The sequence below is a fragment of the Dama dama genome, chromosome 1 (genome assembly GCF_033118175.1).
Source record: "Dama dama isolate Ldn47 chromosome 1, ASM3311817v1, whole genome shotgun sequence".
Taxonomy (NCBI): domain Eukaryota; kingdom Metazoa; phylum Chordata; class Mammalia; order Artiodactyla; family Cervidae; genus Dama; species Dama dama.
In genome coordinates this window covers 68,797,137-68,824,485 of record NC_083681.1, presented here as the reverse complement: position 1 = coordinate 68,824,485, position 27,349 = coordinate 68,797,137, and the positions used below count along the sequence as shown (strand labels likewise).

Below are 27,349 nucleotides of genomic sequence, written 5' to 3'. Positions count from 1 at the left end.
TTTCCTATTTCATACTTTGGCCAACAAAAGAATATGTTCTTTAAGATTATACTTGTATGATGCTGGGTTCTTAGTAAACACATGTGCATAACTTAGTTTTACAGTGATTTTATTTTTGCAGTTTTAAGTTTTCTGGATTTTACATTTATACTCTACTGTGGTAACATGCCCTGAGCTAAACTACTAGATTGGTATCAAGCTTGTTCATTTAGTATCTACTGGGCATGCTAATGTTCACTTAATTCATAAGCTATAATATCTAATGTAGGGATTTATTGTCCCCCTGAGGAACACTTTCTTTTCATGTTCTGCTGATCTATGTAGAGGAGATATCTTTGTCAATGACTGAAATGTTGATCTTACAATTTGGAGATCAGTATGTATAGAAAACTTAATATGTATATATACATACTAATATATGTAAATATATGTGTACATATCTATTTAGTTTCTATTATATATATGTGTAGTTTTCTATTGCTGTGTAATAAATTACTACAAATGTACTAGATTAAAACAGCATATCTTATGAAAAGATGCTCAACACCACTAGTTATTAGAGAAATGCAAATCAAAACTACAGTAAGAAATCATCTTATGCTGGTCATAATGGCCATTGTCAAAAAGTCTACAAACATTAAGTGATGGAGAGGGTATGGAGAAAAACCCCTCTTACATCGTTGGTGGGAATGTAAATTGGTGCAGGTACTAAAAAATGAAAAATAGAGCTATCATATGAAACAGAAAGCCTGCTCCTGACATGTATTCTGAGAAAAGCTTAATTCAAAAAGATACATGCACTGCAGTGTTCATTGCAGCATTACTTACAATAACTAGGATCTGGAAGCAACCTAAGTGCTGATGAGCAGAGGAATGAATAAAGATGTGGTACATATATCAGTGGAATATTACTCAGCCATTACAAAGAATAAAATAATGTCACTTTCAGCAACATAGATGGACCTAGAAATTGTCATAGAGTGAAGTAATTCAGACAGAGAAAGGCAAATATCATATGACGTTGCTTATATTTGGAATCTAAAAAATGGTATAAATGAACTTATTCACAAAACAGAAATAGAGTCACAAATATAGAAAATAAGGTTACCAGGAGAAGGAGGGGAGGATAAATTGTGGGAGCATGGACACGTACATGCTACTGTATATAAAACTGATAACGAATAAGGACCTACTGGAACACAGGGAACCCCTCTCAATACTCTGTAGTGGCTTATATGGGAAAGCAATCTTAAAAAGAGCGAGTATGTGGATGTGTAACTGGTTTAGTTTGCTCTACAGCAGAAACTAACACAACATTGTAAATCAACTCTGCTCCAAGAAAATCTTTTTTTCAAAAAGCATACAGTTGTCATCCCATTTTGGGGACAGGATTCTGGCCACAGTTTTTGACTAGATTCCCAGCTCAGGGTTTCAAAAGTCTGCAGTGATGGTATCTGTCAGACTCTGGATAGAGCTGGGGGTTCTTTTATAAGCTTAAGTAATTATTGGCAGAATCCAGTTCCTTGGAGCTTAGAACTCAAGTGTTGGCTCTCTTGCTGGCTCTCAGCTGGGTGACATGCTTACTTCCTAGAGGCCACATGTGGTTCTCTGTCACATCACCCTTTAACAACAACCGGCGGCTTAGTTCTAGGAGGCCAGTAGAGGACTCTCCTGCTACAATCTTCTCAGACAGATCTTACATTCTTGTTTTACAGTCAATCAGTCACACCTGACTTGTTGCAACCCCATAGACTGCAGCATGCCAGGCTTCCCTGTCCTTCACTATATTCAGAACTTGCTCAAAATCAGGTCCGTTGAGTCGGTGATGCCATCCAATCATCTCACCCTCGGTTGTCCTCATATCCTCCTGCCTTTTCTTTCCCAGCATCAGGGTCTTTTCCAGTGAGTCAGATTTTCCCATCAGGTGGCAAAAATGTTGGAGATTCAGCATCAGTCCTTCTGATAAATATTCAGGTTGATTTCCTTTAGGACTTCCTTTTCATCATAGGGGACTAGAATGCAAAAGTAGGAAGTCAAGAAACACCTGGAGTAACAGGCAAGTTTGACTTTGGAATACAAAATGAAGCAGGGCAAAGGCTAACAGAGTTTTGCCAAGAGAACGTACTGGTCTTAGCAAACACCCTCTTCCAACAACACAAGAGAAGACTCCACATAGGCATCACCAGATGGTCAATACTGAAACTAGATTGATTCCATTCTTTGCAGCTGAAGATGGAGAAGTTCTGTACAGTCAGGAAATGCAAGACCGGGAGCTGACTGTGGCTCAGATCATGAATTCCTCATTGCCAAATTCAGACTTAAATTGAAGAAAGTAGGGAAAACCACTAGACTATTTAGGTATGGCCTAAGGCAAATCTCTCATGATTATACAGTGAAAGTGACAGATTTAAGGGATTAGATCTGATAGACAGAATGCCTGAAGAACTATGAACAGAGTTTCATGACATTGTACAGAAGGTGGTGATCAAAACCATCCCCAAGAAAAATAAATGCAAAAAGGTGAAATGATTGTCCCAGGAGGCCTTACAAAGAGCTGAGAAAAGAAGAGAAGCAAAAGGCAAAGGAAAAAGGAAAGATATACCCATGTAAATGCAGAGTTCCAAAGAATAGTTTGGAGGGATAAGAAAGCCTTCCTCAGTGATCAATGCAAAGAAATAGAGGAAAACAACAGAATGGAAAAGACTAGGGACATCTTCAAGAAAATTAGAGATATCAAGGGAATATTTCATGCAAAGATGGGCGGAATAAATGACAAAAAATTATGGATCTAACAGAAGCAGATGATATTAAGAAGAGGTGGGAAAAATACACAGAACTATGCAAAACAGATCTTCATGACCCAGATAACCATGATGGTGTGATCACTCACCTAGAGCCAGACACCCTGGAATGTGAAGTCAAGTGAGCCTTAGGAAGCATCACTACAGACAAAATTAGTGGAGGTAACGGAATTCTGGCTGAGCTATTTCAAAGTCCTAAAAGATGATGTTGTTAAAGTGTTGCACTCAATGTGCCAGCAAATTTGGAAAACTCAGGAGTGGCCATAGGATTCGAAAAGGTCAGTTTTCATTTCAGTCCCAAAGAAAGTCAATGCCAAAGAATGTTCAAACTAATTCACAATTGTACTCAACTCACACACTAGCAACGTAATGCTCAAAATTCTCCAAGCTAGGCTTCAACAGTTTATGAACCAAGAAATTCCAAATGTTCAAGCTGGATTTAGAACAGGCAGAGGAACCAGAGATCAAATTGCAGACATCTGTTTGATCATAGAAAAAAGCAAGAGAATTCCATAAAAAAATCCATTTCTGCTTCATTGACCATGAGAAAGCCTTTGTGTGGATCACAACAAATAGTGGAAAATTCTTAAGGAGATGTGAATACCACCAGACCACCTTACCTGCCTCCCGAGAAATCTGTGTATCCAGATCAAGAAACAACAGCTAGAACTGGACATGGAACAACAGATTGCTTCCAAATTGAGAAAGGAGTATGGCAGAGCTGTATGTTGTCACCTGCTTATTTAACTTCTATGCAGAGCACATCGTGCAAAACGCTGGGCTGGATGAAGCACAAGCTGGAATCAAGATTGACGGGCGAAATAGCAATAACTTCAGATATGCAGATGACTCCACCTTTATGGCAGAAAGTGAAGAGGAACTAAAGAGCCTCTTATGGCAGAAACTGAAGAGGAATTAAAGGGCCTCTTGATGAATGTGGAAGAGGAGAGTGAAAAAGCTGACTTAAAACTCAACATTCAGAAAACTAAGATCATGGCATCTGGTCCCATCACTTCATGACAAATAGATGGGAAAACAAAGGAAACAGTGAGAGACTTTATTTTCTTGGGCGCCAAAATCACTGCAGATGGTGACAGCAGCCATGAAATTAAAAGACACTTGCTCCTTGGAAGAATAGCTATGCTATGACAAACCTGAACAGCATGTTAAAAAGCAGAGACACTTTTCTGACAAAGGTATGTCTAGTCAAAGCTATGGTTTTTCCAGTAGTCATGTATGGATGTGAGAGTTGGACTGTAAAGAAGACTGAGCACCAAAGAATTGATGCTTTTGAACTTTCGTGTTGGAGAAGACTCTTAGGAGTCCCTTGGACTGCAAGGAGATCAAACAAGTCTATCCTTAAGGAAATCAAACTGAATATTCATTGGAAGGACTGATGCTAAAACTGAAACTCCAATACTTTGGCCACCTGATGCAAAGAAATGACTCATTTGAGAAAAGACCTGATGCTGGGAAATATTGAAGACAGATGAAGGGGATGACAAAGGATGAGACTGTTGGATGGCATCACCGACTCAATGGACATGAGTTTGAGCAAGCTCTGGAGAGTTGGTGATGGACAGGGAAGCCTGTTGTGCTGCAGTCCATTTGGGGGCAAGAGTTGGACATGACTGAGTGACTGAACTGAACTTAGCACCGGTTGGCCAAAGTATTAGAGATTCAGCTTCAGCATCAGTCCTTTCAGTGAATATTCAGGGTTGATTTCTGTTAGGATTGAGGTGTTTTATCTCCTTGCAGTCCAAGGGACTCTCAAGAGTCTTCTCCACCACCACAGTTCAAAAGTATCTATTCTTTGGCCCCCAGCCTTCTTTAACATTATGTAATCACTGCATCAGGGGATTCCCTGGGGGCTCAGATCGTAAAGAATCTGCCTGCAATGCAGGAGACCTGGGTTCCATTCCTGGGTAGAAAAGTTCCCCTGGAAAAGGGACTGGAAACTTACTCTAGTATTCTTTTCTGGAAAATTCCATGGACAGGGCTGCCTGGTGGGTTACAGACTACAGGCTTGCAAAGAGTCAGACACAACTGAGTGACCACTATACACACACACACACAATCACGGCAGTGACCTTCCATCACCTTTGCTGTATAATGTACCCTAATCTAGATAGTAACTATCCCACCACTTTTGTCATATTCTATGGTTAGAAGCTGATTACTAGTGCTGCTTGTACTCAGAAGAGTGGAGAGAGTATACAGTGGTATGACTCAAGGTCATCTTAGAATTGTGCCTACCACAGTTGGCTTTAGAATTTTCTTTTATATGGTACTTACCACCAAGTAACCATAATTGCTTTTATGCTCTTATAATCAATATCTATTCACAGGACATATTGACTGTAGAAACAACTTACTGTCCATTTCCTATGTAACAACATATTGAATTTCAGAATATACACATATTCATGCATATATAGACAGTAAAATATATGTATAATTCCTTTCAATTTCTCATCCTAACAGAGGACTGGAATCAGCCACAGTTCAATCTGTACACTTGATACCTGGACACCAGATGTCTTTAGAATGGAAATATTTCACTCAGTGATTTATTTAAGAGAGAGTTTATGTTACCTTACTCTCACCTTCAATATGAATAAGAAGAGACTGAGAACATCAAAGGAGGTGGTAACTCCTTTTGAAATGCAGCACACTTTGTTCTAAACCCTCTGAAAGACAGCCAATCCTTATTAAAATCAAGCCTTCAAGATGCTGTGAAGCTGTCCTTCTCTCTAGGCTGTTTTATCAAATTTGGTTCAAAATAATTCTGAAACTTTTCATGGATATAGATGTACCTGCATGTGGTACAGTGGTTTGGGTATGGATAAGATGCACCAGGCTTTCTGGGAAATAGGCCAAGCACTCGCTTAAGGGGACCACTCTTAAGACTTTCTTGCTTGGCTCCTTGACAAATAGCATGCCTGCTTGATCAAGACGGGGTGCAATATTGTTGCTGCCCTTTAACAAAATGACCATAGAAGACACAAGGCAAAAGAGATAGGTAGTGGACGTGATTAGAGGGATAATGGAGCCTGCAGATGAGGTGAGATGGCAAATGAGAACCTCTCATCCAGAAAGGCTAAGGGTAAGTTGGGAATTAAATTAAATCCTATTTCATGAAAATGACTGCAGTAAAGGCCACCATATCCTTTCCTTCTGAGTACGAGGTGCTTAGAACTATCAGTTAAAGTGCCTCATCTTTGATTTTGGACAGCCTGGGCTTCTGGAAACCTGGCTCTGCTGATCACCGGCTTTGATGAAATATTATGGTGTGTGTGTGTGTGTTGGTTTCTTGGTCGTGTCTGACTCTTTGTGACCCCATGGACTGTAGCCTGCCAGACTCCTCTGTCCATGGGATTCTCCAGACAAGAATACTGGAGTGAGGTGCCTTTTTCTTCTGCAGGGGACCTTCCCGACCCAGGGATTGAGCCCAGGCCTCTTGCATCATAGGCAGATTCTTTCCCATATGAGCCATCGGGGAAACCCCTAAATAACCTTTTTATGTCACTATTTCCTTACCATCGAAGTGGATGGAAATGACATACCTAACATACAGCGTTTATTTTAGTACTTGACCCTAATAGACACAACGAGAAAACAAGGGAACAAGCAGAAGAACTTGTAGCTACAAAGATGACAAAACCCTTGCAGATTTCTTCAAGGAGCTCAGTACAGATGGGGTGAGGGGTTTTGCTACTTGGGCAGAAGAATAATTACAGAGCAATGTCCTAACTCATTCAAGAGAAGAGATGCAAGAAGTCTCAGCCCGCAGTAGAGATCCCAGGGAATCAAACAGGCGATTCCTTGTTGTTGTCCCTCTTACCCTGAACCGAAAGGAAACAATTTCTTAAAAAATTTTTTTCTAATTTATTTTTGGCTGTGCTGGGTCTTGCTTGCTGCGCAGGCTTTCTCTAGTTGTGGTGAGTTGGGGCTACTCTTTGATGGGGTGTGTGGTCGTTGCGTTGTGGTGGCTGCTCTTGTGGAGCACGGACTCCAGGGCACATAGGCTTGGTGGCCGTGGCGCACATGCTTAGTTGCTCTGCAGCATGTGGGATCTTCCCAGACCAGGGATCAAACCCTCCATTGAAAGGTGGATTCTTAACCACTGGACCACCAAGCAAGTCCAAGAAGCATTTTCTTCATTAATTCCGTCTATATCTCTTAATCTAATTTTGTACCCCAAATTATTAGAATTCATTTTCTTTTAACCTTTGGACCAAAGGAAAACGGCAAAAGGGAAGCAAAGGTGAAGAAAGTTTGCAAGTAGGATGCTTATGAGCTAATGAAGGTCAGACAGACTGAGTCTCTGAGGAACAGACAACAAAACTGGAACTTGGAACTGACATCTGGGATAAAGATGGTCAAATGGTCAGTCTCTGTTTTTTCTTTTTTTCTGGAATCAGTTTTCCAGACAATAAAATAGATGATGATGATGAGTAAGAAGTAAAATCATTGGAACTATGAATATGATCCATTGTTCTCTTGCACTCATTCATGAATATTTAAAGTACTGTGTTCTTAACCAAACTAGAGTCTTTGTAAATTTTTGCTAGTCTCAAGGGATAAAATGCTTGAGAAACAATACTACCTTTTCTGCATCTACTTTCCCTTTCTTTCCTTCCTGTCAGAAATGGTTTATAGGATTGCAATAATGAGGAAAAGGATAAAACCTTTGTGTATGTCTTAGTCTCCATTGCTTCTATTTTCCCTATAGCTCAGAACAGAGCATTTAATATGTGACAGTATTGTCAAATCAATTGATGTGTTGAAACAAAAGACTTCTTATCAGGATAAGTTTGTCCTCATAACTTAAGTAATTAATATCTGCCTTTTAATAATGCTCCCGAATTGCATTTCTCTTAGCTTGCCAGCTTTTAAATGAGACCAAGAGCCTTTATCTATAACAAACATTAAGTTGGGATAAACATGCAAATTGGCTGTTTTTCAACCTTTCAATCAGTCAGATCAGCTGACTACTCTTTACTATATGGACTGGATGTTTCAAGTACTCCCATAAAAGCAGTCAAGAAAGAGAAAATATGGGGCACACAATAAAAGTGAACAACCAAACAGGCCAAAGTAGCCATATGAACCCTGCATTTGGTAAAATCATGTGTTTTTGTGGTCAAATATTGTATAAAACTCATGAGAACTCATAAAGATTCATTGAGGTCAGCTAGTAGTACTCTACTGAAATGGAGGCAATCCCTTTCAGTGCCTTATTTTTCCTCCAAAATATTTACTGTTTTGTATTTTCCTAACCTTTGTGTCTTATCATATATCCCATCCCTTGCACACATAATTATTTTATCTCTTTCTTCCAGATTCTTTACACTGTTCAGCAAAGTTTGAATATATGGTAGGATGTATTATCTCTAATTTTCAAATAATTCCTGAATGTACTGTCCTTTCATGAGTTCTTTTAAAAATACCAGATTCTAGTGAAATATTTAAACATTAGAAATTGCTTGTTGCTGATTAAAAAATGATTTATATGTATCAATTTGGAAGCCCTATTCCCAAGTTAATGGTTTATTTAACTGCCATTTTCTTCATTACTAATCATTAGCAAAATGTGAAGCATAGCCAGGGAGAAATAAGATTAAAATTTGAAATTTGAGAGCATTATACCTGGAATTTCAAACTCTAAATCCCATGATGTTGTTATTAGTAAAATTATAGTAACTATTATATTGAATAGATACAAACTATAAATGGAATCGTAAGGTGATTTCATTTTTCTCTCCTAATTAAAATTTATCCTATTGGAACTAGATTTGCTTCTGCTGCTAGATGAAAATTTTCTGGAAATATTTACGTAATTATAAGGGTCTGTGGTAAGTAATTGACATATTCAAATTATATTAATGCTTAAAACTGTGAACTTGTTTTTGCATTGAGAGTCCTGCCTTCTCTAGCACAGGCCTGGCTTTGAGTAGGAAGCCTCACATCACATTCTAGGGTCTAGACAAGACTGTTTTCTTCTCTTTATTGTCACCTAGTTCTCTTCTCCTCCTCCTCTTCCATCTGCCAACTCTGCCCACTCTCTCTTGTTGGATCACGGTTAGGCAATCAGGTTAGAGGGGGCCAGGATAGCTATTTCTTGCTTGGTACTATCTTGAGTTGACATTGATATCTTTGGGTTTGCCAGACATTTGAAACTGACTTTCTTACGGTGACTTTCCATGTGCATGTGTTCTTTGGTGACCCACCCTCCACTCTCACTCCCCCCAAATTTGTGTTGCTGAGAGTGAAGATCTGTTCTCTGAAACATCACTGACTCCTTCGTCAGCCTCTGGGCATCCAGAAATACTTGCAGATTCCTTCTGGTAAGCTATTTACTTCTTGCAAGCAAACCTCTTGCATAGAATCTAAAATATCTCCAAGACTCTCTCATCAACTCCCCCAAATGTGTGAGCAACATTTGGTCTCTTGCCTTTGAGATTTTTCAGGCGGGATTTAGACAGAACCCCCTTGGATCTTCTCTACTCTGCCATCACAGTCCTATCTTTAGTCTTGAGATGAGGGATGGGATTCTTCTACAATCTTCTCTTTCAGACTGATGATGGTAAGTCCTGGCCCACTGATAATTTACTCAAAAAGTTTCCTCTAATAATCTTCTTAGAGCCCCTCTTTACTAGATGGAGGGTTGGGCTGCAAGACCTTAAAGTTAGGCTTCAGCAGTATGTGTACTGAGAGCAAGCTTGGTTTAGAAAAAGCGGAGGAGCCAGAGACTAAATTGCCAACACAATTGTGCTGGATCACATAGAAAGCAAGGGAATTCCAGAAAAACATCTACTCATGCTTCATTGGCTATAAGAAAGCCTTTGACTGTGTGGATCCAAACAAACTGTGAAAAATTCTTAAAGAGATGGGAATATCAGGCCACCTTACCTGTGTTCTGAGAAACCTGTATGCAGGTCAAGAAGCAACAGTTAGAACCTTAAATGGAACAACTGACTGGTTCAAAATTGGGCAAGTATAATGCCAAGGGTGTATATTGCCACCCTGTTTATTTAACTTATATGCAGAATATATAATGTGAAATGCCAGGCTGAATGTCTCACAAGCTGGAATCAAGATTTCCAGGAGAAATATCAGCAACCTCAGATATGCAGATGACATCACTCTAATGCCAGAAAGTGGAGAGGAACTAAAGAGCCTCTTGAAGAGGGTGAAAGAGGAGAGTGAAAAAGCTGGCTTAAAAGTCAACATTCGAAAAACTAAGATCATGGTATCTGGTCCCATCATTTCATGGCAAATAGAAGGGGAAAAGTAGAAGCAGTGACAGATTTTATTTTCTTTGGCTCCATAATCACTGCAGACAGTGATTGTGGCCATGAAATTAGAAGATGCTTGCTTCTTGGAAAGAAAGCTATGACAAACCTGAATTATGTGTTAGAAAGCAAAGGCGTCACTTTACCCTCAAAGATCCATATAGTCAAAGCTATGGTTTGTCCAGTAGTCATGTATGGATGTGAGAGTTGGACCATAATGAAGGCTGAACTCTGAACTGATGTTTTCGATGGTGCTGGACAAAACTCTCGAGAGTCCTTTGGACTGCAAGGAGATCAAACCAGTCAATCCTAAAGGAAATCAGTCCTGAATATTCATTGGGAAGACTGGTGCTGAAGCTCCAATACTTTGGCCACCTAATGCAAAGAACTGACTCATTGGAAGAGACCCTGATGCTGGGAAAGATTGAAGAGTCAGACATGAATTAGCGACTGAACACCAACAGGATGTAAGACTACTACCCTCCCTTTCCCTGAGGCCTGGGATGCATAGGATAGCTCTCTCCAAAGAAATCTTCTTTATGAGCTTTCTCTGGCCCATTGATATATCTGCTCTGTATAAGAGGTTATGAGCTGTGCTGGGCACTTATGACTGTCTCCATTGTAAGTCACCATTGTCTCCTTAGAATGTATCATCTACTGTATCTTGGTTCCTTGGCTGAAACCTCCATTTCAATATTCTTTCATTTATATACTAAGACATAAAGGTGTAATTTAGGTAGTGATTTTACAAAGGCATAAAAAAGCATTCTTTTTTTAAAATTTAATAATCATTTGAATGACTTATCCTGTCCAAACATTATCCTAGGCTCAGGAAATAAGATGGTGGAAAAGCTACATAATGTCCCTATACTCACAAGGGTCTTCCCTATAGCTCAAGTGGTAAAGAATCTGAATGCACTGCAGGAAACCAGGATTTGATCCCTGGGTCGGGATGATCCCCTGGAGAAGGGGATGACAATCCACTCCAGTATTCTTGCCTGAAGAATCCCATGGACAGAGAAGCCTGGTGGGCTACAGTCCGTGGGGTCGCAAAGAATCGAACATGACTGAGTGACTAACACACACAGATACTCATGAAACTTATATTCTTCTGAATAGCTTTAAAAAGACAGAAATAGGAACTTCCCTGGTGGTCCAGTGGTTAAGACTCTGCCTCCCAATGCAGGAGACAAAGGTTCAATCGCTAATTGGGGAACTAAGTTCCCACATGCTGTGGTGCAACTAAACCTTCGTGTTACAACTAGAGGAGCCCACACATGCCACAACAAAGACCCAGCATAGCCAAACTTTTTTTTTTTTTAAGAAAAAATAGATTTAAAAAATGTAATTTCAGAGCAAGAATATGAGTAGCTATGTGCAAATCAGTAGTGGATCCTTTGAGGAACATGTGTGAAGGAAAATCTGTGAGAAAGTGACATTTGTACAGGAGTTATTCAAAGTAGTTGAGAATGATAGAACCTACATTGTGGAATGGGGCTTCCCTGGTGGCTCAGATGGTAAAGAATCTATTTGCAATACGCGAGACCTGGGATCGATCCCTGGGTTGGGAAGATTCCCTGGAGGAGGGCATGGCAGCCCACTCCAGTATTCTTGCCTGGAGAATCTCCATGGACGGAGGAGCCTGGTGGGCTACAGCCCACAGACTCACAAAGAATCAGACATGACTGAAGTGACTTAGCACACATGTTGTAGGACAATAAATAATGAATTGTGGAATGCATTTTAATATGAAAAATTGAAGTGAAAGTGTTAGTTGCTCGGTCCTGCTCAACACTTTGTGACGCCATGGACTGTAGCCTGCAGGCTCCTCTGTCCATGGGATTTCCCAGGCAAGAATACTGGAGTGGGTAGCCAGTCCCTTCTCCAGGGAATCTTCCTGGCCCAGGAATCACTGGGGTCTCCTGCATTGCAGGCAGATTCTTTACTGTCTGAGCCACCAGGGAAGCCTATTTTAATATAGATACGTACATCTGGAGAACTATGAATAAAACTTGTACAAAACTTTTGGTTCTTCCTCTCTTAGGTCTTGGGAAAAAACTCATGTCATCTAGGGAAGACTTCGTGATCTGATCCAGCCAGGTTCCCTGTCTTCCTCTTCAGTGAGTCCCACACAGCTGGCCTCTACTGGGGTGTTTGTGATCTTGTATCAGGGATCTTATTACATTTGTTGACTATTCTTAGTCTCCGCTAATGAGATCGCTTGGAGTTCGCTTTGAGTATCACATCTTAATCACTTGATTTCTGCAGACGTTTCTTTTCTCCAAATAAACTCTCCTAAATGCCGGCTGCTCTGTGCTCATTAACCTCGGAATGGCTTCTCTAACTCCAATTTGAACATTTTCTCTGACATCTGAGACTTCTGTCCTGATCAGGAGTCTCCAAACAATAACAATGGGAAGAGGATTTGACTCTTGAGTGTGAAGAAGAAGGAAAAAAAAAAATCAAGGATCAATTTCCATCTTTAAGGGGATTTTTTTCCTTTATGTGAAAGTATGGACTTCACTCTCTTGCAGTGTAGCATAATTAAGATCCACCCTAACTCCACTGTCTCTGCCCAATTCCCAGTTAATCATTTCAAACTCAATAAGGTTTAGGTGACTTAAAGGTAACAAAATAATTAGTTAATGAGTAAATAACTGAGCAAAGAGATGAATATTCATCTAGGAATTTTTTTTTCTTGTACTCTTTTCCTTCTCTTAACCCACAATTATTGATACAGGTTTCATGATGAAAACAGCAGCCCTCATTTAAATAGACCCAACATAAGAATAGGACTGAATCTACCTTTTTCCACGTGCTGATAGGTATTAAGTTGATAACCTGTGCTTCTTTTCTTTTTTTTTTGAAAGTATTTTATGCATTTTGCTGCATTGGGTCCCAGCTACAGCACACGGAATCTTCTGTTGCAGCATACGGGGCTCTCTAGTTTTAACGCTCAGGCTCAGTAGTTTTGGCACATGGGCTCTCTAGCTGTGGTGTACGGGCTTAGTTGTTCTGCCTCATGTGGGATCTTAGTTCCCCTACCAGGAATTGAACCTACATATCCTGCACCGCAAGGCAGATTCTTAACCACTGGACCATGAGGGAAGTCTTTGGTGACCTGTAATTCTAAACAATTGCCCCTTTGATGGATCACGGGAAAGATCTCTCAGATGCACAAATGTTCTAATTCAGAACCAGACAGCAGCAGTTCCTTTTCATTGCTGCCAGATATCACATGCCAGAGAATATATTCTCTTGGTAGGTTTTAAGCTTGGTCTAATAAGGTTATTTCTAACTACTGTTAGTTTTGGAATACCAAATCCTAAATTTTCGTTTGCTCTTAAGAGACAAAAGAATAGATCACAAACTGTAATTGATAAATTGAAAATTTAGTTTCAGGTGCATGTAGCTTTTGATGTTGAAATCATTCTGAAAAATGGAACTTATTTAGAAATAAGCTTGAAGAGGCACTTACCAGAAACAATATTAGTAGATGCTCTGGAATAGCTTCTAGGAACAGCTTATATTGGAACAGCTACATATACAGAATAAGGACAAGGATTTCATGTTTCTTTGTTTCTCCCCCAGAATCCAAGAGAATAGTCTAGGCTTCTATCTACATTCCATCACATGCCTCACTCAATGTGAAAATGTGGTCTTTATCCAGGGACGTCACTTTATGAAACACAGCACATTGCCATCTCCTTTCTCTGTCTTCATTGAGCTACTCAGATACCCTACATTTCAGTCATCTATCAGAACTTCAGCCTAACTAGGGAGATGTCATACTTGATTGAAATTATCCTTTCTTCAAAGGACATTACCATAAAAGTGGGTATTATTTTGATTAAGCCAATCTCTTTGTGTATTCAGAAGAGGTCTTCAAAGTAAAAAGATAGTCTGGAAACTATAGTTCTGTAGAAGTTTAAGTATGGAATGCATGCATGTGACAGAATACATGAGGTGGTAACTGTTGTAGTTAGGTTCTGAAACTTTGTTAGACTTGTACCCAGAGTGCCAGCTTAACCTGAAGAAAATGCAGAATCTCTGACATTCTTGGACATAACCTGAATGGTATACTATTTAAAGGTTATAATCAAATCACTGAAGTTCTTCTTGGATGCCCAGGGAATTGAATTGGAACGGGAAAGAACTGGAACAGTCTTGTTTTGACACAAGATTGGTCTAAATAAATAAATAAAATACACATATAAATAAACACATAAATAAATAAAGCAAGACTGGTCACTGGGCAGGACAGATGCTTGAAGTAAAATGAGATGAGGCCCAACCAGCCATAAGGACTAGGACAAGGGCCAGACTAGCAAAGATGATAATATGTTCAAAGGTCTAAGAATAGCTAGGGAAGTGAAGTGCTTTCTTGACACAAATGCTCTTGCAAGCCTGTGGAGCATGGTGGTGGGGAGATCAGAACAGCTGCTATTTGGACTGCTACATTGGAAGGTGGCAGAAGGCAAATTTTTGGTTTCTTTTCCTGTTATCCCCATATCCCTAGACAAATATTCTTGACATTACCTTCCAGGAAAAGCCCTTAATTATCTAATTCTCTCTATTCTGCTACCACAAGCCATCTCTCACATGTACTACTGACTTGGTACTTGTGACTTCAATCTGTTCTCATGCTAGAAGTGTGATAGTTTAAAAGTCAAATAAGGCTGTATTATTTTCCAATGTGGAACTCTGCAAGAGCTTACCACTGCATAGAGTATACAAAGAAATTGCTTTCCTTGACCTACCAGGCTTACCAAGTGAAAGTGTTAGTCGCTCAGTTGTGTCTTACTCTTTGTGATCCCATGAACTGTAGATTACCAGGCTCCTCTGTCCATGGACTTATCCAGGCAAGAATACTGGAGTGGGTAGCCATTCCCTTCTCCAGGGGGATCTTCCCAACCCAGGGATCGAATCCAGGTCTTCCATATTGCAGGTGGATTCTTTACCATCTGAGTCACCAGGGAAGCCCAAGAATACTGGATTGAGTAGCCTATCCCTTCTCCCGGGGATCTTCCCAACCCAGGAATTGGGTTGGGATCTGGGGTCTCCTGCATTGCAGGTGGACTCTTTCCCAGTCCTAATATTCTATAATGAATTGAATGTTGGCTCCCTAAAAGATGTGCTCACATCTTAAGCCTCAGAACCTGCAGATGTGACCTTATTTGAAAAAAATGATCTTTGCATATGTAATTTGAGTATCTTGCAATGAGATCATCCTGGACTATCCAGGTGGGCCTAAATACAATGACCAGTGTCTTTATAAGAGACACTCGTACAAGAGACACATGGAGAAGACAAGAAGGCCTTGTGAAGACTGAGGCAGTGGTTGGAGTTGCGTAGCCATAGACCAAGGAATGTCTGGAGCCACCAGACCTGGGAGAGGCAAAGAACAATTCTCCCCTAAAGTTTTAGGAGAATCCTGATGATTTCTTCATTTCAGCCTTCTGAACTCAATTGCTGGGAAATAGTCAATTTCCATTGTTTTATGCCATCATTTTTGTGATAATTATTATGGAAACCAAAGGAAACTATTATATGCCTCAGTTACATCTCTTACTCTTTTGCTTTCTCACTTCATTCCTACTAGACCAGCCTATATTTCCCCTTATTATGTTTTAAGTATAACATGTTTCTTGTCTTGTCTCTTTGGACTGCTATAACAAAATACCACAGATTGGATATTTTATAAGCATCAGAACTTATTTCTCATACTTCTGGAGACCAGAAGTCAGAGACAGGGATGGTTTTCCAGTGTTGGTCAGGTAAAGGCCCTCTTCTTAGTTTCAGACACCTCATTGTATCCTCAGATGCAATAAAGGGCTAGGGATCTCTCTGGAGCCTCTTTTATAAGGGCACTAATCCCATTCATGAAGGCCCCATCCTTGTGGCCTAATCACCTCCCAAAGGTGCCATATCCTAATATCATCACGTTGGTTATTAGGATTTAACATATGAATTTGGGTGAGGGGTGGACACAAACATTTAGACTATAGCACTTCCTCAAACTTGGAGAATTTATGTTAGTTGTTCTCTTTGCCTGGAATATTTTTCTCCTATATATATGTTTTTATGTCTGAGTTCTTTCTTGTCATTCTTAAAGCTTAATGTCTCTTTTTCAGAGGGGTCTTCCTAGACCCAATATATGTAATATTTCCTATAAGTCATTCCCTGACTCATCACTCTTATATTTTCATCTCAATACTCATCTTTATCTGATCTTTTCTAGTTTGCTTATATTATCTGTTAAATTCTCAAAAGCAAGCTCTGTGAAGTGAGATTTTTGTCACTTTCTGACTCACTGCAGAATCCTTAAGTGTCTAGAATCATCCTTGGTATTTAGGAAGCATTCAATTCATGTGGAATGAGATACCTAACAGAAAGCCTATCAGTGCTGGAGGGGATTAAGTTGGTAATTTGGAGTATCTAGAAATTTAAAGATCAAGCCAGGCCCTTAGTCACTGAGGGCCTCAGTTCTTGAATATTTTATAATAACAAAGACAAGAGTCCCTGTAAGAGGTTGCAAATAAATATGGAGGAATGGACTTGGGATAAAATTGGTAACATTTCCCAAAGTAATTCGAGAATAGAGTATAATCTACTGGAGCATAGGATCAGAGATGGATTTGAAAAAATGATGTAAACAGGCCAAGTATGAGAATGAGAATGGAGAAGATGGCTTGGATCTGCTCTGCCTATTGGTGGAGGTCCACCACCTACCATTAAATGGTCCTAAAGACTAACAACATTGGAAATAAGTTAGATATGGGTAACCAGAGGTAAAACTACCACTCCCAACTGCTTTGGCAGAGAAGAGACTTGGCCTTCTGATTAGTTGGGAATAATAATTTTCTAGTGAACCAACTCTAGGGAACTAGATTCTTTCTAACAGGGAGAGATTCCGATTAGGTTTAAATTTCCTTTAATATATGCTTACATTTGAAAGCAAGAACTTAAAATGATCCAGTATGCTCTCAATGGTGCTACAGCATGGTTATGTAGAAAACTCCTTACCCCATAGGGCAGGGCTCACACTAAATCCCCACATTATCTGGCTATGGGGTTAGGCACAGAGAAGATCCAGGATGATGCCATTATTCAGCCTTCTGTACCCTGTCCATCTTACCAGCAGTTAAAAAGCTCAATGAGGATATCCGAGTCCAATTCAGAAATTAAGGAATGCATACCTTCTGAGGATAATGAATGTCCTATGAGAATAAAGTAAACCAGTATCACTGTCTGTTATACATACAGGAGGTCTTGGAAGTCACTCTGTTGGAACCAACATCCTTGTGAATTTTCTGCAGGTTGGTGAGTACTCTAGTGCAGTATTCTTGGGGGGGGGGTGCCCTTTGTGACTTTCTCATAGCATTATCTTAATGACAGCATTCAGAGACCCATGGAAATCCTATTTTGAGGCTTGTAGTCATTATAGAGCTTCCAGAGATAAAGTCTGTTGAGGTGACCCCTTCAGGGGCATAACTTATCCCATAGAAGTGAGTTCAGCATTTTTCATCCCCTATGACTTTCCCACATGTTCTCCATTGTTCTTGTTAGCTGCATATTTTGAAAATAAAAGTTAAAAAACTCAGGCTTTGAAAAGACCTTCTCTATGTTTGCATCTGTAGGCATAAATGTGGGGAAATATATAGAATGCATGGGGACTGATGTTTTGTGCCATTTATCTTCATTTGTGAGGGGAAATGGGATAAGTCACTCATGACTGTACCAACCCTGGTCCATTCTTCATTACTGCACTCATGAAGATAAATGCCACATTTACACAGACCACAACTATCCTGTGTCCTTTCCAACCAGGAATTTAGATCAGTTAGAGCAGAAGGCTGTGATTTGAAAATCAAGGACACTTAGTATGTACCATTTTCTACTCCCCCACATCTTGATCTCCAAAGTGAAACGAGGATACCACTAGATGCCAAAAGAATATTTATGTAGCATATAGATTCTCATCCATGTATACCCTTCAGGTACTTCATTCTAAGTAAGAGTTATCTCCTGTGCATGCCCAGAACAGTGTTTTGTAGTGGCCATGTACTAGTTAATAGAAGATGGTCTTGATTTTCCCAAGGTTACAGGTGGTATAATGAAGAGAATACTATGGGGAAAAAATGATGAGCAAATCGTTAATTCTCTCCCTGGGAAAGTGAAATAAAAAAGGAAGAAGTCACAATAGAACTGTGAGAAGTCATAATATTTGAGCAGCTATATTAAGAGAAAATAGCATGAATACCCTGATATACCAATGTCTGTACCATTGGATTTAAGGTTATGGCAGAGCAAGTGGTTAACTTTTCTGTGCTATGCTTGTGGACCTGATATGGGTAATCAATAGACATGACCTCTTTATATCTCAGTACTGAATGTGCTTATTCTGGTTTTATTTTAATTACCCATTCACAAATTGAATGTTTTAAGCTAGAAAACTTTCCACCAAAATCAAAACATTGGCTCTTTTTTGGTACATAAACGTTTTTACGATGAGAAGTAAACTGAAGAGGATTTCTATAAATTTCAGAAATTTGATTGGGAAACTGACTATTTCCAAAATCATTGTTCATCTCTGGAAACTATCAATATTAGCTTGGACTATATGAAGTCATTGATGTCAACAGGTTTTAATGAGGAAATAGCAACTTTTTGAGGTTTGCTCTAATTGTACTGATTGATTAAGTGATTTAGATTCAGGATGTACTTTCACCACTGTTTCTTTCTGTATATAACCAAATAAGCTGTTTCATCCACTTATTTAGGAAGTACTTACTGAATGCATACTATGTGGCAGTAACTGGGCTATGCATGCACATAAAATGGAATATAGTGCCTGTCGCAATAGGACATGTAGTCTAATGATGCAGAAAGATATGTAAGTACAATGTGGATGACTAACACAATAGTTGATAATTGCTCAATAAATGTTCTTTTCATTTTCCTCATATGGAAGTAATAGTGAAATCTGTTCAAGGAACAAAAAAAGCAGTTTCCTACAAATTTTGAGAATATTGGAAGAACTCACAGCATAAGTAGCTTCTTCCCTCCCTTAATATATTCATGTTAAAAACATATATTGGGCAGAGCACTAGTCTAGGGCTCCAAAGATTTAACTTCCTGTATTAATAGCTATTATATGTTAGCTTTAGAAACTTGATAACATTATTTAACTTCCTTAAACTTTAACATCTCATCTGAAAAAGGAAAAACAAAGTGTAATCACTTCTGCATACTTTCCATAATTATGAAGGTCTGATATGTTAATGTATGTGAGGAAATGTTCTAATCTGTGATGAATAATAGGAACAAAAGTTACCATTCTTATCACCATCTTTCTTATTTCCAATCTTGTTTCCATGGTGATATGTAAAAAGTCAATGGTTTACCATCTTGATTTCTATTTTCCATGTTCAGGCATGATCACATATTTGGGGATGTGCACCACATTCAACACCAGATAATAATTTCATAAAAGTGGGTAAATTTGTAGCCACTCTCCAAGTGTTTATAGGTAGCGCTAGTGGTAAAGAAGCTGCCTGCCAATGCAGGAGAGATCAGAGATGTAGGTTTGATCCCTGGGTGGGGAAGACTCCCTGGAGGAGGGCATGGCAACCCATTCCAGTGTTCTTGCCTGGAGAATTCCAAGGACAGAGGAGCCTGGAGAGTTACAGTCCACAGGGTCACAGAGAGTCGGACATGACCAAAGTAACTCAGCATGCAAGTATTTAAAGCAGTGCTTAATAAATAATGAGTGAAAACCTCTGAGATAATATTAACAATCATTCCTATTGTCTGAGAGCTTATGGTTTTCCAGGTTTAGTAGTTTATGGTCAGCACCTCATTTTGTATTCAGAACAACCTTCTGAGGGATCTCTCTGGCTGTCCAGTGGTTAAGACTCTGTCTTCCATTGCAGCGGGGTGCAGGTTTGATTGATGCTTGGGGGACTAAGGTCCCACCAGTCACTGGGTGAGGCCTGCCCGCCCCCTCAAAAAAAACCTTCTGAGTTTATTGGTAGTATTATCACCCTCACTTTACAAATGAGGAAACTAAAGTCTTGGAAGACTATGGGATTTGCCCAAGTTACAAAATTATTACATCTAATGACAGAATTGATCAACTTAACTTCTGTCACCTATCATGTGTCCTGGTTTAGAATTCATCATCATTTCCATCTTTGTCCTTTCCTTCTTGCTTGATAATTCCCTTTCTTCTCCAGAAAAGTACTTGAGAGGCATTCATCTTTTCTGAAGCTTTAGTTTCCTCATCTGTATAAAATAAGACTATTATGGGGCTCCATCAATAAACAAATCATACAAACTCTGTGTCCTCAGATTGTTGGAGGAGACAGAAAGTAAATAACATACATACAGATAAATGCTTACCTACATGTGTATTTTCTCTGGTTGTGAAAAATGCTATGAAGAGAAATAAAGAAAAATGCAGGGATAAAGAAAGGTGGGGAAAGGGGCAGTTATACTGTAGGTAGCATCTTCAAGGAAAGGAGGCCTCTCTGATCAGGTTACCTGGAGGAAGCAAAGAAGCAAGACATAAAAGTATCTGGATGAAAGGTGGAACCACCGGTATCATGTGTATGCACAGCTTCAGGTTTGCCTGAGTGAAGATCATTCCAGGCAGAAGGAAGAGAAAATGTAAGGTTCCTGAGAAAGAAGTGTTCTTGGTATATCGGAGGAGCAGCAAGGGAAGCTGTGGGCTTCCCAGATGGCTTAGTGGTAAAGAATCCAATGCAGGAGACATGGGTTTGATCTCTGGGTCAGGAATTTCCCTGGGAGAAGGAAATGACAACCCACTCCAGTATTCTTGCCTGGGAAATCCCATGGACAGAATAGCCTGAGAGTGGGCTACAGCCCATGGGGATCACAAAGCATCGGGCATGACCTAACAACAACAACAAGAGCAAAACAAGGAAGCTGTGTGTCCAGAGTGAAATGAGTAAAGTGATAGTGGTAGCAAGATAGGATTAAAGAAGGAGAGATGCAGAAGAAAACTCTAAATGGCCTCCTAGGCCACTGGAAGCCCTGTAATATTATTTTAAGTGACATCAGAAGCCACTGAGTACTGAGCAGAAGACCGAATGTGGCCTGACTTTCATTTTGATAGGATCCCTCTACAGTGTGGAAAAAAGACTGAAGAGGGGCAAGAACAGAAGCAAAGATAGCAAATATTGAAACAGATTGTTGAAATCATCCAATTATAATGGACTAATATGAAAGAGATGGGAATACCAGACCACCTGACCTGTCTCTTGAGAAACCTGTATGCAGGTCAGGAAGCAACAGTTAGAACTGGACATGGAACAACAGACTAGTTCCAAATAGGAAAAGGAGTACGTCAAGGCTGTATATTGTCACCCTACTTATTTAACTTATATGCAGAGTACATCACGAGAAATGCTGGGCTGGAGGAAGCACAAGCTGGAGTCAAGACTGCCAGGAGAACTATCAATAACCTCAGATACGCAGATGACACCACCCTTATGGCAGAAAGTGAAGAGGAACTAAAAAGCCTCTTGATGAAAGTGAAAGAGGAGAGTGAAAAAGTTGGCTTAAAGCTCAACATTCAGAAAACTAAGATCATGGCATCTGGTCCCATCACCTCATGGGAAATAGATGGGGAGACAGTGGAAACAGTATCAGACTTTATTTTTTTGGGCTCCAAAATCACTGAAGATGGTGACTGCAGCCATGAAATTAAAAGACGCTTACTCCTTGGAAGGAAAGTTATGAGCAATCTAGATAGCATATTAAAAAGCAGAGACATTACTTTGCCAACAAAGGTCCGTCTGGTCAAGGCTATGGTTTTTCCAGTGGTCATGTATGGATGTGAGAGTTGGAGTGTGAAGAAAACTGAGTGCCTAAAAATTGATGCTTTTGAGCTGTGGTATTGGAGAAGACTCTTGAGAGTCCCTTGAACTGCAAGGAGATCCAACCAGTCCATCCTAAAGGAGATCAGTCCTGGGTGTTCATTGGAAGGACTGATGTTGAAGCTGAAACTCCAGTACTTTGGGCACCTCATGCGAAGAGTTGACTCATTGGAAAAGACCCTGATGCTGGGAGGGATTGGGGGCAGAAGGTGAAGAGGACGACAGAAGATGAGATGGCTGGATGGCATCACCGACTCGATGGGCATGTGTTTGAGTAAACTCTGGGAGTTGGTGATGGACAGGGAGGCCTGGCGTGCTGCGATTCATGGGGTTGCAAAGAGTCAGACACAACTGAGCGACTGAACTGAACTGAATATGTAGCAGTGGAGGTGAGAAGTGCCAAGGCTCTTGATAACCAGAATTTCCATTGTATAGATAATAGGCTATAAAGGTAAAAAGATATAGAAATAAAAGGATACAAAATTGGGGATGAGACCAAAAAATAAAGTATCAAGCGGACTTTGTCCTGAACTCTTACAAGGATGTTCTCTGGAACCATTGTTTGACACGGGTAAGAGGTTAAATTTTTTTTTTCTTTTTTGAAGCAATGAGTGGATGGAGTCACTGTTAGAAAAGTCTTTGTCAAGGATGGAGGTTGAATTGGAATCAAGAGTTTTATTTTTGGACAGGTTGATTTTCGCTACCTTCGAGTAGAAGTCTTGCATTAGCAGTTATATACATGTACTACAAGCCTGCATTGCCAGCTGGAGATAAATGTTTGGCAGTGTTCAGTTTGTAGATGATTTCTAAACTCACTGTAGAGAATCACTTGGACAAAGGAGAGGCCCACTACCTGAGCCCTGGTACACACTCCAGCGTTTAGAAGCCCCAGATTTAGCGATGGAGTTAGGCAGAGTAAACAAAGAGTTGGGAGAGAGAGAGAGCAGTTTCCTAGGAGTCAAGCGCAGAGAGTGTTTCAGGAAGGACAGAAGAGTCACTTATGTCAAATGTTGCTAATTTTCACCTAGCCGAAAACCGACAGTCAGCCACTGGATTTAGTAATAAGCACAGCTTCCACTCCCAACTCTTTATTTCCCTCTCTACACACGCTCATCCCTACCCTCTGCCTTACTCTCACATTATTATAAATACCAGGCATGTTACCTTCTAACTCAAATTTCATATTTCCTACCGAAGGGTTTGTTAATGGTTCTTGAAACCATGGGATTTAGGGAAACTTCCTGTAAGTCTTAGTTGCTGCTGCTGCTGCTGCTAAATCACTTCAGTCGTGTCCGACTCTGTGAGACCCCATAAACGCAGCCCACCAGGCTCCCCCGTCCCTGGGATTCTCCAGGCAAGAACACTGGAGTGGGTTGCCATTACATGTTTTTCAAAACCAATGATATAAAATCCAAATATCATCTCTGAAATAAATGTTAATCATATTCAATTTTACTTATACAGTAAAAATACTATTTGAGAAGGTTGAGAAGCCCTTTCACTTACATTATCTGTTCCAAACAAAACTCTAACACAGCAAAATGCCCAGCTTTGAAGCTTATACCATCAGACCAAACACCTGCTAACGCCTCCTTGTTGGAGTCAACCACAAACCCAGTCTTCCCTCCTCTTTATTCCTTGATGATTTTAACATCTGCCTCCCTGATGCTCTCTTCAGCCCTCCTCCTGATATAATTCTTGGTGATTTCAATATTCGTGTCATGATTGATCTTGATTGCTAATTTCATGGGTTGCTTCCATCTGCATTTGCTAGAGGTTTCATGTTTGTACCAACTGCATGGTGAAGTTTGGGCTAGAAAGCTTTGTAATTTGTTGGCATTAGAAATCATTTAGTTTACTTCATTATACTTCACAAAATGCCAGCTCTATCCTTTGTGTTTCTTTGCTCCAATCCTGTGTGGCCCTCTATCTTTGATTCTAATTTTTGATCTACCATTGTCACAGGAGTGTTGGGGAAGGAGTAGTGGTCCATGAGGATGTATAGGAGGAAGAAATGTTAGCATCTCTCTTGCTTGGGATGTAGAAAATATCCCAGTCAGAGTTTGCAGCAGTTGCCTATGTCAAACTCTTAACAGCCCATTTGATTTTAACATTTCAGAGTATTTCTTTAACTATTTCCTGTCCATCTTCAAAAGACATGATCTCATTTGATCTGAAGAGGTGGTTCTGAACAGGATGGAGGATCAGAGAGAAAATGTGACTTGCTTCAGGTCATACATCTAAGAAGTCAGAACCAAGTATAGACAGTAGATCTTCTAACCCTAAATGTGTGTGTGTGTGTGTGTGTTTTTTATTGGCATTAAACAATGCATTGTTCAAAATGGCCAGTGGTTAAAATAGCTGCCTTGGCTTTATGCCCAGAAGAGTGTAAAAATACAGTGGCAATTTAATAAATATTGTCACCAGTGTTGTCTGTGGTGATGGGGGGAACAGCAGATCGAGAAATGTGCTGAATTATTCTAATGGATGCTTTTTCCCCCTCTTAGATTGGCAAACACACTGCCTGTTTACAGCATAGAGACCACAGTGGAGAGCTAGGTGGGTGATGATTCATGCTAAATCTTTGCCACAATATGCTGAACACTACAGCAGCAGCTAATGTGAAGTGGCTCATTATACACTGTCAAATCCAATAACAGCCAAAGACTGGCTTTGCTGCAGCAGGAACAACTTGTGGGAAGCCTAGCTACTGCAAACCACTACTGAATTGCAAAGAAAAAAGAAAAAAGACAACAACAACAGGCTTCAAGAGAGTAGAAAAGACAGAGTCACTGAGTCATATTTGCAAATTTCTCTTTGTCACTTTAGAAATGGCCTTCATGGTCCCAGCTTGACACCAGAGATGGCTCTCCTTGGGATTCCTTTTTCTCATGAGCGCCTCTCCTTTCAGTTATATTTTATGGGCTAAAGATGATCTCAGGGCCATGGCGCATAGACAGAGCTGGAAATGTGGTTCTCTTCTGGAAATATTCCTGAACCTCCCCCTCCCCTCTCCACCCTCCACCAGCCAGTGATGTCATTCACACAAACACATTTATTTTCTACTGCCCCACGGCACATTCACATAAACACATTTACTTTACTTTCTACTGCCCCATGGCATCTGTGGATGGTATTTCTACCTAATAGAGAGAGAAGATCAGAAGGCAGGAGGCAGAAATACTGCCTCCTTGCTTTAAGACTTAGGATCATGTGTCTTTTTGTCTTCATTACATTGTAATCTCCTATAAAGCAGGATCCTGGGTTCATTTATCTACTTAGTCTAATGCCTATGAGCCATAGTTGACCCTCTACAAATATTTATCAACAAAACTAATGTATTTCCTTCATAAAAATCCATAATGAAGCTTGAGTTTAATCTTCTCGCTTCTCTTGTTCCAGCCACAGGGCCTGACACATAGTAGGTAGACATCAGGTGCTTGTTCACTGAAGGAACGAAGATATGAGTGAGTCCATCAATCGTATGGTTCCCTGCAGCCTAATCAAAGCCTCAGCAAACCTCTTCCAATCATCAGAGACAGGAAAGTCATGGCTTCCAGTCATTATTTGCCAGACCACCAGGAATAATGCCCTCAAAGTGGTTGTTTATTTTGGAAAGCAGAAACTAATCTGAAGCTATTTTCTTTATTTTTATATTCAAATGCCTGTAAAACAGAAAAACACCAGAGACCTATTCATTGCTCACAAATGATCTATGGGGTAATAACGTGCTTGCTCTTCCAGCTGTGCTGCACTTTGGTGCCATCCTGGGTTTAATTGAAAATATGCTGTGACCTTGGTTTTGCTCGCTGGATATGGGGGAGGGGGTAATTGGCATGAGGCCTCCAAAGAACTCCCTCTTAACGAATGTCATTTGGCTAATTTGGGGTTCGCCTGCAGGAAATAACGTGTGAAGTCCCAGGAAAACGAGGTGCATTCTATTTGCATGCAACTCATATGAAGCTAATGACTTTTTGAAAAACAACTTTTTTTATTTAGCCATACTTATGCATTGAATTCTAAATACTGTGAATATGATAATGGTATTGTCTCTTACAGTTTCATGTTTCATCATAATTAAATAAACAGCTTATGAATTGCAGTCCAAAAAATGTCTGTGTTCCACTCTTAACTTAAGAGGGTTTCCATAGAAACCATGGGCCGCGAATTTAACTGACATTTATTGGACTTGAGGCTATATGTAGCGTTGACAGCGCTCTGTGTTTCTCTCTGCCCCTCTGTGTATATGTTTTCCTTTAACCTTCACAACCATCTCTTCCCCTCACGGTCCCCTCCCCCGCTCCACCTCCCTCTCCCCTTTCTCTTATTAGCAATGAGGAAGTAATTTGGACTCAGTTAGATTTAACAAATGCAATAATACTAAAATGAGCTCTGATACTTAAGTGTAATTGTGTTATTAGCTGGAAATGTTTTTCTTCAAAAACAAAAGAATTGAGAGTGAAGTTTACTGAAGTGGCGCATGCTTATAAGAAGGAAGCTTTAGCTGCCAGTTGAAAGTCTGCAGGCGACATATCACAGTCCACATTCATATCCCAGCGATGGTTTTTCCTTGATTTAGTTACCCCAGATTGATGTTTCTCTTCCGTCCTAATTTTCACTCTTCTAAATGGAACATATAATCATTGTGCTGATCATATTCCAAGAAAAAGGAGGAGTTTACTTAGAAAGACAAAAACATACTATATACTGTGTAACTGTGCCAGACAGTTTACTAGGTACTTTCCTTCGCTTGTCTTAGTTAATGCCACAAAATGTATAGCCAGGCCGTGGACTGAAAGGAAAATGGAACTGGAGCTGGTGGTTGAAATTCAGGCTTTATCACAATCTGGATCTAAACCTTGCATACAGTACTTCAATTCTCTGTCTCAGAAACAGACTCACGGACTTAGAGAATGAACTCATGATTATCAGTGGGGAAGGTTGTGAAGGAGGGATTGTTAGGAAGCTTGGGATTGGTATGTACACATGCATTTAAAATGGATACCAAATAAGGCCCTCCTGTAGAGTGCAGGGAACTCTCCTCAGTGGGGTGTGGCATCCTGGATGGGAGGGGAGTTTGGAAGAGAATGGACACATGGATGTGTACGGCTGAGTCCCTCTGCTGTCCACCTAAAATTATCAAAAATTGCTAATTGACTGTTAGTGGCTCAGTTGCCTCCAACTCTCTGACCCCGTAGACTGTAGCCCGCCAGGCTCCTCTGTCCATGGAATTCTCCAGGAAAGAATACTCTAATGGCTAGTCTTTCCCTTCTCCAGGGGATCTTTCCAATCAGTGATTGAACCCACCCAGGTCTCCTGCATTGCAGGTAGATTCTTTATGGTCTGA

General features: G+C 40.1%; 1 protein-coding gene across 3 annotated transcripts in view; it reads left to right on the top strand.

The window, feature by feature from the left end:
* The window catches only part of LRRC4C (leucine rich repeat containing 4C), a 183,675-nt gene that overhangs the window by 131,898 nt on the left and 24,428 nt on the right, over positions 1-27,349 (top strand). The window contains exon 3 of one of the 3 annotated variants that reach the window (XM_061140333.1): positions 17,366-17,422. The exons of 1 other annotated variant lie outside the window; for it this stretch is intronic. The gene's annotated coding sequence lies outside the window, so the exon portion shown is untranslated. The remainder of the gene's footprint in view (positions 1-17,365; positions 17,423-27,349) is intronic. One more of the 3 variants, XM_061140342.1, reaches the window with a different exon arrangement.